Here is a 13,306-nt window from a genome sequence, read left to right as displayed (position 1 = left end):
ATATCTACTTATTTCCCATTTGGAATACATAATGTAACAAAATGGGAGCATTCAACTTATCAGAAGAATATGGATGTCATAATATTTTAAATATCACTAATTTGTTTAAACTATGAATAGCACAATTTCAACCAGGAAAAAAGCATACAGCCTGGTCTCTCTTAAAATAATTTACCGAGTTAGAATAAAAGATAGTGAAATTTGCAACTGTTCCAAACATAACTCAAATATCTACATGAAATAATTCATAAACCTAAATCAAATGCCTCTTTCTGGGATTAAATAGTTAAGCAATTATTGATATTGGAGTTATTAAGCAGCAATATGATAGAAAGATAGCGTTTGAAGGGAAGTATTTTTAACTGTATACTTAACACTAGATAATGTGATTTTTGTCTCTTCAGGACAACAAATGATTTGAATTTACAGTGTCACTGTGGCAATGACTTTTAAGCTGGCCTTTCAAAGATAAATAGCCTTTTGCCAAGTAGGGAAGAAGGTTTTATATATGAGAGAAAGAAAGGAGCAGGGAGCTAAAAAGTGTCGAACCTGTTTAAATGCTTTTAGTTCTATAAGACTTTGCTGGGTTTGTAGGGATTAAAGGCTTGAAACTGTTGATAATACTTAAAAACTATAGAAAACCAATTGCATCAATGGTTTGAAAACAAATGCCATGGATGCCATAGTCTCTATGCCTCAAATTAAAACAGAAATAGGAATTTATTTATTTATTTTTTTATTAACTTACTATTATTTTTTGGCCTTGAACTATCTAGGTCTTAAACTTGGCTTAGGGATGGGGACTTAGAATCTATTTCTTTTTACAAGTTCCCCCAAGGAAGTCTAATGAACACAGGATTAAGAATCACCATTCCAGAGGTAATATAGAGAAGAGATAAAAACGAAAACAGACAGAAGAGCAAAATTTAAAAATAATACTATTGTTGCGGGTTGTCGAGTTAGTTCAAACTCATCAGCTGCTCCTTGTGGTTCTGACCAGCCTGTGGTTCAGTGCTTTATCCCAAAGTGTCACACCAGGACTCCAAGGAAATAATACATAGACACAAAATTACCTTCTGTTATGTTAAGATCAATAACATAACAGTATCATGGAAGCAGCAGTCAAGAAATCAAACCACACATGCATTAGGCAAATCTGCTACACAAGATCTCTTTAAAGTGTTCAGAAGAATGAGGACTAAGGTGCACCTGACCCACACCATGGTATTTTCAATAGCCTCATACTCATGTGAAAGTTGAACAATGAATAAAGAAGACAGTAGAAGAATCAATGTATTTCAATTATGGTGTTGGAGAAAAATATTACAAGTACCATGAACTACCAGTCCCTGAAGAAGAACCTGGCAAATAGGAGGGACAGTGAAAAAGAGGACGATTGCAATGAGATTCACTGACACAGTGGCAGTAGCAATGGCTTCAAATGTAGTAACAACTGTGAGGATGGTGTAAGACTGGGCAATGCTTTGCTCTGTTGTGCATAGAGTCGCTTTGAGTTGCAATCAACCCAACAGTACCTAACAACAACAGTCTCATAGCTATCTTGTCAGAACATTGAGAATTCATCAGGAACTTCATTGAAACATACATTGCCATTGAATAGACTCAAACTAACAGTGATCCTATAGAACACAGTTGAACTGTCCCATAGGGTTTCCAACGTTAAAAATCTTTACCAGAGCAGGCTGATACATCTTTCTCCCATGAAGCAGCTGGTAGGTTCAAATCACAGACTTTTCAGTTAGCAGCTGAGCACTTTGCAACTATATCATTAGGACTTCTTCTGAAACCCCAAGAAGCTGGAAAATAAATCCAGATCCTAATACCAAGTTATCACCCAGCTACCTATCTACAGAATATTTGAAGTTATTAGTGAAACTCTCCCCCCTCTACCCTACCCTACCTGTTTTAATACAATTTTCTGAGAATTTTTAGAAATAACTCTTAGCTAGAGTTTCTCTTTTTAAAGATCTGGTGTGGCACTCTAGGATAAACCTTGGACTGCTAACTGCAAGGTCGGTGGTTCAAACCCATCAACCACTCCTCAGAAATCCTATATAGAATCTTAAAAGTTGGAATCTATTTGAAAGCACATGAGCTTGAACCACTGTCTTACAGTTCAATCCAACCTTTCAGTTCAGTGCTTATCCTACTATCATTGCTGTTGTTAAGTGCCATCAGTAGGTTCCGACTGAGCAATCCTATATAGGATTTCAAGGAGCAGCTGGTGAGTTTGAACCGCCTACCCTAAGACCTCAAGAAAAGCTAGTTCATCTTTTAAATTCCTGATACTTTTATATATATGGAGTCCTGGTGTCGCGCTGTGGGTTAATGTGCTGGACTGCAAGGTCGGGTTGAACCGCCTGGTCCTTGGTTCAAGTTCACCAGCCTCGCCTTGGAAACCCTATACAAGGCAAACAACAACAACAACAGTTTTATATATATATAACACATATGTTTTTGTTGTTAAGTGCCATCAAGTCGATTCTGACCCATACTGTATAGGGTTTCTGAGGAGCAGCTGGTGAGCTTGAACCGCCAACCTTGCAATTCAAACGGCTTTGCAGATTGACACATTAACCCACAGCGCCACACCAGGACTTTATAACACATACAGTAGCATTCAAACATACACATAGAGAATTTATTTTTCTATCGATTTTCATCAACTCTTGAGAATTCATCTAAAGATGAGTAGAGGATATAGCCTTTAGTGAGCGAGTATAATTTTGTAAAGTAAGAAATGCTATTTCTAAGCTCCCCCGTTTTAGTTTTGACTTTACTGTTTTCTTCTAAAACTAAAATGACTTAGCAAAGTAAAGTATCAAATTATGGAAAATTAAGTTTTGTGTGTTTTTGTTGTTGTTGTTGTTGTTGTTGTTTCACATTAAAACTCTACACAGGATTTGGTTTTGGTATTTTGTAGATATGGGTTTTTTTCTTTTCTTTTTTTGCTTTGCCTTAGTCATCAAATGTGTGGGGTTTTTTTTTTTCTCTCTCTCTCTTACTCTTTATTCATTTCATTTGACCACAGTAGAGATGGACTTTAACTATATACTATTAATTTTTTAAATAAAACTGTCTTCTTACTGTAGATTTGTATCTATAGTCTTCAAAATACCTTAGGCCAACATTGCAAATTTTATTGTGATGCTGTAAAGTTATAGTTAAGCTATAATTTCTTTTTTTTTTAAAGCATTTCATTCTGTAGTTTGGGATAATAGTTTTAAAGTTGGTATCTGTAGACACCACTGTAACTTATGATCTTAGATTATTGGCCAGAAGTTATTTTAAGTGAAAAGTAGTTTATTGAATTGGCTCTTTCTAAACTCGAGTCTAAAGAAGAATGTGTGCTCACAACATGGCTGTCTTTTCATGAGAGACATCACTCTCCATTTCCATTAGCCTCTCTTTTTTGTCATATGATGTATACTAAATTAATAGGATTTGTTGGTTATGGTGTAGCACTGTGGGTTAATGCGCTGGACAGCAAAGTCAGTTTGAACCACACAAGGTTGGCGGTTCAAGCACACCAGCCTCTCCTTGGAAACCCTATACAGGGTTGCTATGTGTCGGTACCGACTTGATGGCACTTAACAACATAACGACAACACTGATTCCGCTAGCTTCTGAACTACCCTCTTTTCCTGTGGCTTAGGAACGTGTGTTTCTTAGTCCTTTTCCTGGAAATTCATCATGATCTTTTATGTGGATAATCTAGTATTCTGCATATTATACATTACAATATTAAAGTAATAATGAATCATCTTCAGACACTACATGGGCTATTAAGCAAGTTCCTGTTCAGTTTGAGCCAAGACATCAGAAAGTTTTATTTTCCCATGTAAGTTACAACTATTGAGCTCTACTCATGTAAAACAAGAGAATGAGGGAAACCAAAGGCTCAGAGGATAAATTAGTCCACAGAACAACCCATTTCAACCACTGTCTCACCTATCCTGAGACCAGAACTACGTGTTTTCCAGTTACCATGACCTACCATTCGGACACAATAGAAGGTCCTAGAGAAAAAGGAAGAAAAATATAGAAAACTCAAATTCCTAAAAAAGGCTGGGCTTACTGGACCAATAGAGACTAGAGGAACCCCTAAGACGATTGCCCTAAAATACGCTTTAAACTTGGAATCAAAGCTACTCCCTGTGGTCACCTTTCGTTAAAATAATTGATTGGCCAATGAAATAATATCACCTGTAAGTACTATGCTCCCTTAAATAATAAACTGTATGACACTAAGAGATCAACTTTACCATAAAACAAAAATAGGAAATTATAGGAGGGTCAGTGAAACTAGATTGGAAAGCTAGCAGAAATAATGAGAATGTTGACACATTGTGAAAAATATAGTCAATGTCAGGGAACAATTTGTATAAAATGGATACATAATTTTCTGTGTAAACTTTCACCTAAAACACAATAAAAAAAAATTTTTTTTTTTAGGTTTTATTTTGTCTCTTTACACAGAGAAAGTAATTTTAAAATTCTGTTTCCATGAAATGTTCTAACATTCATAAAATGTCTACATGTTACAAAGTAAAGTGGTTAAAGTGTGTATCTTCCTATTAAATAGTTAATTTGTTCAGTTTATTCTGGAGTCTGAATTTGATGTTTTATTAAGAGGGAGTTTAAAATTGGGAAATAGCATTAAGTAACTGCCCATTTCCCAATAATAATTCTAAAATCTTTATACAAGGTTACCAGGCCAATGGCTAGGTAGTGTTTAAGAAGTTCTGTTTAACAACAACAACAAAAAAGGAGACGTTCTGCTTGTCTGTATTGGTATGTCACATAGATATAGACCAACACTGAAACCATGAGGGTTATATTGTTGTTTTTTTACAGTTGCATACACAAAAATGAAGTAGAAAATGATTCCGTTATTCCAATTATATCCTAACAAATTGTTTGGAGGTCCTAGTTTGAAATCACCATCAAGAAAAATAAAAATAGACTTTCCTTCCAAAGGTATTGTTCAAATACTGTACATTTTATCTGTCAATATTCAAATCAAATAAAGTAAAAATGATGAATCATCTCTGGTAGATTTTAAAATAGCCCAAATATTCCTTTCTTACAGAATGACTTTGCAGTTCTTCCAATCAATAAATGGAACCTCTTTTTCCAGTGTTTGAACCTGAACTGGCCTTGTGATTTGCATTGACTGAAAAATGTGGCAAAAGCAATGTTGTGCCAATTCAGATTCAAGTCTCAAGAGGCCTTTAAGCGTCCAATTGTAATGTGAGTAAGTCCAAACTAGCCTGCTAATTGATGAGATATGTTTAGACCAAGCATGATAGACAATCTCCAGGAACAGAGCTACCTACCTGAATGCCAGCTACCTGCAAATGCTTGAGGAAGCCCAGCTGAAACCATTACAATCACACAACTGAACCCAGCCTAAATTGTCAGCCCACAAAATTCCAAGCTGAATAAATGCTTATGTTAAAGTCACTGAATTTTGAAGTGGTTTGCACAATGTAGCAATAGATAGCAGATATACCTTTTTCTTAAATTTCTGGAAATAAAATTTTGAATAAATAAATGTACTTATCCTTCCATAACATTGATTTCCATTGCTGAGTTGCTTGATGTTAAATCTATAGTTGGATAACGTATCAATTTCTGAATGAAATAGATAATTTTGTCCTTCTTTATAAATTTCACAGGGAATCATATATGTCAACAAAAATCTTACATGCAAACCTAAATGAATATAATTAACATTCAGGTGTTTCTGATCCTCTTTGGATATCAGTTGGTTAGAATAGCAACCCGGGGCAGATGATTTATCCAGAGATGATTCTTCTTAAGTGGTACCCAGCAAGAAAAATGAAAAGGTAAAATCAAAGGAAGCTATGTTTAGCTTCATCTCAAATCTCCACATCACTCACTACTATTGATTTAACATCATGGCACCTCCATATTTCAGCAGGAGGATCTGCCACAAGACAGAAACTGTAGTGACCCTGTAAGGGTCATCTTGCTGTCAACCTCAAATTACAACGTATCTGCTTTTGGCTGACAGCCATGGCAGGCCTGGAGAAGCACAGCTTTCTTTCCATAGATGGAATAGATGTGGTTCAAGGAAGTGAGATAAAAAGTGAACTTATTTTTCTATGATTCTCAGTTCTGAAATGAGAGGAGGGTTTTATCGTGGTCTCTTACATGCCATCCTTCTGAGCCTGTTTACTAATCCAAGTATACTAATCTGAGTTTCTAATGCGTGCCATCCAGTGTGGTGACAAGTCTACAAACTTAAAATTGTCTTTTCAGCATTCGTCATACTTTCAACAACTCACACTATTGACCACTCTTCTTTCTTGAGATTTTCTGACTCTCTCGAGTCCGGAACGCCACATTTCAGTGTTCTCTTACCTCCAGCTACTTTGTCCTACCTTGTCTACAATTTACAACCCAATACATTATAGTAAATAACAATTATTTGTAGAATGGATGAATAAACATGTGAATACCAATCCTTTAAATTTAGGTGATTTTATTTAGCCTTTTTGTTGTTGTTGTTTTCTATATAATCTTCCTTAACAATCACATTCATACAGCTCCATTTATTATTTCTTTGTGAATATCTACCAAGTGCTGGAGTCCTGGTGTGGTGTTGTGGTCTAATGAGTCAGACTGCAAAGTCATTTGAACTGCAAGTTTGGTGGGTCAAGCTCACCAGCTGTTCCTTGGAAACCCTATACAGGGTCACTATGGGTCAGAATCGACTCGACTGCATGTAACAACAACCAAGTTTCAGCTCTAGAGCTTATTGATTTCTGTACCATAAGACCCCCATTCCCAGCATCCTCACTTATTGGTGCATACGTCTGTACGCTCACAGCTCCAATTCAAGTCCAAAAGGCAGACCTGATGTTGCTCTCCACCACTGGATTCCTATAGCCCTTAAAATAAAATTGAAATAAAGAACAATAAAAGAAACTGAATAAAATATAAATAATAAATAAAATAAATTCAATAAGATAAAGATAGCATTCTTAATGTGGTTACCACACCCTGAAGATGCTGATCTTTGCCTTTTCTCTTATGCCTTATGTCATAGACTCCTCCCCACACTCATGCACTCCAGCCCTTCTGACCTCTCATCACTTTCTCTAGAAGTTGTGTCTCTCCCTGTCTCTGGGTCTTTGCTGCCCTCTTTGCCTGAAATGTGTATACCCTCACATGGTTAACATGCATTAACCCTTCAATTCTAAGCTCAGATGTCACTTCTTTGGACACTGTGTTTCTTTCCCTTATACCACCTGCTCCTTATTGGAGATTCTATATTGTGTGGCTATTTCATTAATATTTCATACTTAGTCAATCTGGATGCTGAGCAAATAATCCAATAAAATAGATTATATGAAGAAGATCATGGCATCAGGATCGAAGAAGACTCATTAACAACCTGCAATATGCAGATGATACAACCTTGCTTGCTGAAAGTGAAGAGGACTTAAAATACTTATTGATGTATGGGTTGTACTAAAATGTAAAGAAAATAAGAATCCTCACAAATGGGCTAATAACATCCTGAGGAATGGAAAAGAGATTGAAGATACCAAAGACTTCATTTTGCTTGGATCCACTATCAACACTCATGGAAGCGGCAGTCAAGGAATCAAATGACTTATTGCATTAGGGAAATCTGCTGCACAGGACCTGTTTTAAATGTCCTGGTGTGGCACTGCAGGTTAATGCACCAGACTGTAAGATTGGCAGTTCAAGCTCACAGCAGCTCCTCAGAAACCCTTTACAGGGTCGCTATGAGTCAGAACCAACTCAAAGGCACTTAACAACAAAACAAAGATGTCAGTTTGAGGACTAAGGTGTGCCTGCCCAAGCCATGATATTTTCAATAGCCTCGTATGCTTATGAAAGTTGGACAATGAAAAAGGAAAACCAGAGAAGAATTGATGTATTTGAGTTATGGTGTTGGAGAAGATTGCCAGAACAAACAAATCTGTGCTGGAAACAAATCAGTGTTGGAAAAGGGACAGCCAGAATGCTCCTTAGAAGACAGTATGGCAAGACTTCATTTCTCATACTTCGAACATGTTGTCAGGAAGGACCAACCCCTGGAGAAGGGCATCATGCTTGGTAAAGCAGAGGGTCAGAGAAAAAGAGGAAGAAGACTCCCCCACCCACCCTCTCAATGATATGGACTTGCGTAGTGGCAGCAGCAATGGGCTCAAGTGTAACACCTGTGAGAATGGCAGAGGACTGGGCAGTGTTTTGTTCTGTTGTGCATAGGAAACAGCTTTCTCTCATCCTTCAAAGCTCACTCTGTGAGAGAATTTCCACTCTGCCTATACATAAACCAGACCACCATTCACTCAATTCACAAACATTTGTAAAGTACTGACTATGTTCCAGGTGTAAGCTCTGTCTGGTAGCATATTGGTTTTGAGTTGGGCTGCTTAATCTCAAGGTCAGCAGTTGGAAACTACCAGCAGTTCCACAAAAGAAAGATGATGTAATGCTTTACAGCCTCGGAAACCCTATACAGTAACTATACAGGGTCGCTAAAAGTCAGAACCACAGCACACAACCACCACCATGTTCCAGGTGTGGCACTCTAGGGTAAGCAATTGACTGCTAACCACAAGGTGGGAAGTTCAAACCCATCGGCTGCTCCTTAGAACTCCTATACAGACTCGCTATGAGTCAGAACTGATAAAAATCCCTGCTTACTTTCTAAAGGAGGGAGAAATCAATAAACAAGATTAAGTTAAAATATGTGTGGGATAAGCACTAAAGAAAAGACAGGACAAAACATGAGATAGGTGGTATCTAGGTAGGGAGAGGGTTAGGGTCTTAAAGAGAGTGGGCGGGGAGGGCCTCACGGAAAAGGAGACATTTGAGTAAACACCTGAGGGAGGTGGGGGAGCATTGGTTCTATGAGGCTGGGGGAAGAGGCACTCCAGGCTGCTAACCCAGGCAAAAGAAACAGCAAGCTTAGGGAATCTAAGAGAGAAGAACTCACGGAGTATTTAGAGGACAACGGGAGGATACCATGCTGGAGAGAGCAAACAAAGGGACAGGCAAAAAGAGATGAAGTCCTGGAGGTGTCAGGGGCCAGATCTGTCGGCATTTGTAATGACTGTGGCTTTTACTTAAAGTGCTATGGAAACCAATAGAGGGTTCTCAGCTAAAGGTCTGATTTATGTTTAACAGGATCAGTTTGGCTGCTCTTTTGAGAATCCTGGGAGGAGAGGCTTTATGCTAAAGATGTAGTCTGTTCTCTGATAGTTGCTGTTGTTTTTGTTGGTTGCTCCATAGGATTTTCTTGGAAATGGAGATATTTGAATACCAATGAATGGATCTTCTCAATAGGATTTCAAATTTAGGAGCATCCCTGAAACAAAAAGGGAGATTTTGAGTAACAATATCCTGGTTCCTTGCTGTCGCAAGTAAAATAGGCAACCCCTTGGTAGCCAAAGGTGGACTTAATTGCTGTCTTCTGTGCAGGTGAATTATGGCTTAAGGTATACAAAAAAAAAAAAAATCTTTTTTTTTTTTTTTTGAATTGCTGAATGACTTACACTGAAAGATATAAGAAGGGAGGAAAGATGCATGAGCTTAGGGGAAGGATTTTATAATGTACCAGAGTTGAGTCAATGACAAATGCACATAATTAATCATAGACACCATTTTGGCAAATGATATTTTTAAATGATAGTGGCAATTATCTATACAATTACATATGCACAGGAATGCATTATTTTCTGACTTTCAACAGGCAGCCTATCTTACAGAGTTACCTAATTTAGTACCCTACTTTGTAACCTCAATCTAAAAGAAAAGAAAAATTTTGGTAGTTAAAGGGGTCTCAGAAGAGGAATATAATGATAGTAATTTTCAGGTTCTGCTAATATTTCAATGTTTAGTCACATTGAAAGAATTTCAAGATTTTCAAATCATAAAAGGTTACATACACACATACTCCTTTCATAGGAATGTACTGTCACTTTTTGAACATGATTCTAATACATATTCTAAAAACAAACTGAAAAACTTGTGAAAATAATAGAAGAATATTTGCTACTCTGTATGATAAAATTAAAATAAGAAAGAAAATTGTAGCAACTACAATAAGCAATGATCTTTTTTCTAACTTGATAGAGTGAGCACGTAACTATCTCTGTTATTTCTTTAGCCTCATGGTCTTATCTTACAAAGTCAGGATGGTGTGGTAAAAAGAGTTCAATCTGGAATCAGACAGATGTAGTTTCAAATCTGGCTCTGCAATTTACTGTGATTCCAACCTTGGCAAGTTACTAAACATGGTTGTCTCAATTTCTTCATAAAAGTGGGGCTAATCATATCAATCTCCTAAGATTTGCTGTGAGTAGTATATAAAATAATATTTATCCAGTATCTACTCTAATGTCAGGAATTCAACACATGCTCAGTATGATTAATATTATTAATGTTAAGTCCTTTCCCTCACTGAAGTTCTTCAATATCTTATCCTTCTAAAACAAATTATATTGTAACAAAAATGGGAGAGCAGTTATCTTACAGTCCAGAACAGAGGACCCTAGGACCATCAAGGGAGAACACAATCGGAATGCAGGAACCTATCCAGAGCAGCAGTGATACCAGAGATGGAAGCAGAGATGGGGACATGGAGAGAGAGAGCAGCTGAGGACTCTAGATTCATGGAAAGAGAGGAACTGAGAGCTGGCAGCCAGGGGGCAGACTTGCAGGCTCATTATGGGTCGGAACTGACTCAACAGCACTAACAACAGACCAATAAGGACTCCTGGTGTGGCGTTGTAGGATCAGCACTGGACTTTGAGCCACAAGGCTGACAGTTTAACACACCAACTGCTCCTCGGAAACCCTATACAGGGTTGTTATGAATCAGAATGAACTTGTTGTTGTTAAGCGCCTGGAGTCAGTTGTGATTCATAGCATTTCCAAATTAATTTAGGCCAGTAAGGAAAGGCTAGATTATTCATAAAGTGGCTTGGAGTAACTGGTTAACAATTTCAATCTCTAATCTAAAACTGTGATGCCCAATACAAAACCCATTAGTCACATGTGGCTATTGAGTGCTTGAAATATGGTTGTTCTGAATTGAGCTGTGCTAAAAATGTAAACTATGTTGTTATTAAGTGCCATCCAGTCTGTTCCAACTCATGGCGACCCTGTATAGAGTTTCTAAGGCTTTTTAAATCTTTGCAAGAGCAGAAAGCCTAATCTTTCTCCCCCCACACCTCCATCTTGTGGTTCAAACACTATGCATTGTTTATCATGCAGAGCCACATAGATAAACTATCCTTGGAGAGGTTTCCAAGAAGCTGCTGGTGAGTTTGAACCACCAACCTTGTGGTTAGCAGTCCAGTGCTTTGAAAAAAAAAAAAAGACTGTCAAATAAATTCATTCAGTTTTTTTTTTTTCCCTCTTCACTACATTTGAAATGATAATTTTTGATATATTGGATTAAATAAAATATATCTTTAAAATGAATTTCATCTGTTTTCTTTTACTTTTCTAAATGTGGCTACTAAACCATTTGAAATTGTGTTGCTCACATTTAAGGTTAATGTTATATTTCTATTAGGCAGCACTGATCTAAATATTTTAAAACAACAAGGAAGGAAAGTAAGAAGGGAGGAAGAGAGGAAAGAAGAAAAGAAAAAAAAGGACGGGAAGGGGGGAAAAAAACCCAATATGGACCCAATAGAGGTTATAAGGAGTCCTGGTGTGGCCTTGCAGGATAATGCACTGGACTATAAGGTGGGTTTTAACCGCAATGTCCAAACCCACCAGACACTCCTGGAAACCCTATACAGGGTCTCTGTAAGTTGGAATTGACTCAACAACAACAGAGTCCATAAGATTTTAAAAGAATCTTATGGTGGAGTAATCCAATGGTAGAAATGTAAAAGATTGAGAAAGTGTGCTTAGAACACAATTTGAAATCCACCAGCCGCTCCTTGGAAATCCTAGATAGGGTCTCTATGAGTCAGAACAGACTCCACGGCATTTAACAACAAATTATTTGCTTATTTATTTACTTAGGAAATGCAGGTCTCGCACTCCAGTGCATTGTCTTGCACTGCTACAATAACACAAGCTCACATTTACTGAGTGTTTGCTAAGTGTCTGGCATTGTGTTCTAAGCCCAATTTCTCAGTCTTTTAGATTTCTGCCACTGGATTATTCCACAATAAGATTCTTTTAAAATCTTATGTTGTTGTTGAGTCAATTCCAACTTATAGCGACCCTGTATAGGATTTCCAGGAGTGTTGGAATCGACTCGACGGCACTTCACAACAACAATACTGGGTGCTAGCGCTCCAAAGATGACCAATTCAGTCTGTTGAGAAGATCCTAGTTTGAGGAATATAACTAAGAAAAAATTTGAAAAATGTTATATTTTGTTTCACATTATTCTTATTATTGTTACGTGCCATTGTGTCAGTTCCCACTCATAGCCAATCTGTAGGGTCTCTGAGAAGCAGCTGGTGAGTTTGAATTCCCGACCTTGCAGTCCAAACCAACTTTGCAGTCCAGTCCAACACACAGCACCACACCACTACTCTTGTTGTCCAGTCAGGTTTCGACCCATAGCGACCCTATATAGGGTTTCCAAAGAGCAGCTGGTGAGCTTGAACCGCAGACCTTGTGATTCAAACCGACTTGGCAGTCCAGAACATCAATCCACAGCCCCACACCAGGACTTCGGTATTAATTTTATTTATTTATTTCCATAACATTTGAACATACCCAACAACATTTTTTGTTGTTGTTTGAGTAAAGATATATTCAAACGTTATGTGAAAAATTTTTTTGTCATATTATTGTGAAAAAATTAATAGCAGCAAGACATCAAAAAGCAGTCTGAGGTTCTTTGTTAACAATTTCATCTACTATTAATATACTGTAATACTATTAATATACTGTTCAGGAGTAGCATTAATTTAGAGGCACTATCTGGCATACACTTCTGCCATGTCTATTGTTTTCTAACAGAACCATCCCGGAATCCCTCTGCAGTATTTCCTGACACCTATCACGGGGTCCTCTATGTAGTTACATTTATATTTGTGTATGTGGAAGAGAGCAAATTCGTTAATTTTTGAGCTGTCACAGCATCCCCCAGGTCCCCTCACTTCAGGCTTCTGAGAGGAAGGAGCCAGTAGCTCAGGGCCTGGCCTTTTGTCGTGTTGATTACAATGAGAGCAGAGTAGCAGGATTTACATCTTAAAGAGAACTGAGCCTTGGCCCCAGAGGCTGATTCTGAAAGGAGGAA

The sequence above is a fragment of the Chrysochloris asiatica genome, unplaced genomic scaffold, assembly GCF_000296735.1.
Source record: "Chrysochloris asiatica unplaced genomic scaffold, ChrAsi1.0 scaffold00189, whole genome shotgun sequence".
Lineage (NCBI taxonomy): Eukaryota > Metazoa > Chordata > Mammalia > Afrosoricida > Chrysochloridae > Chrysochloris > Chrysochloris asiatica.
Note: the sequence above shows the minus strand (reverse complement) of the source record.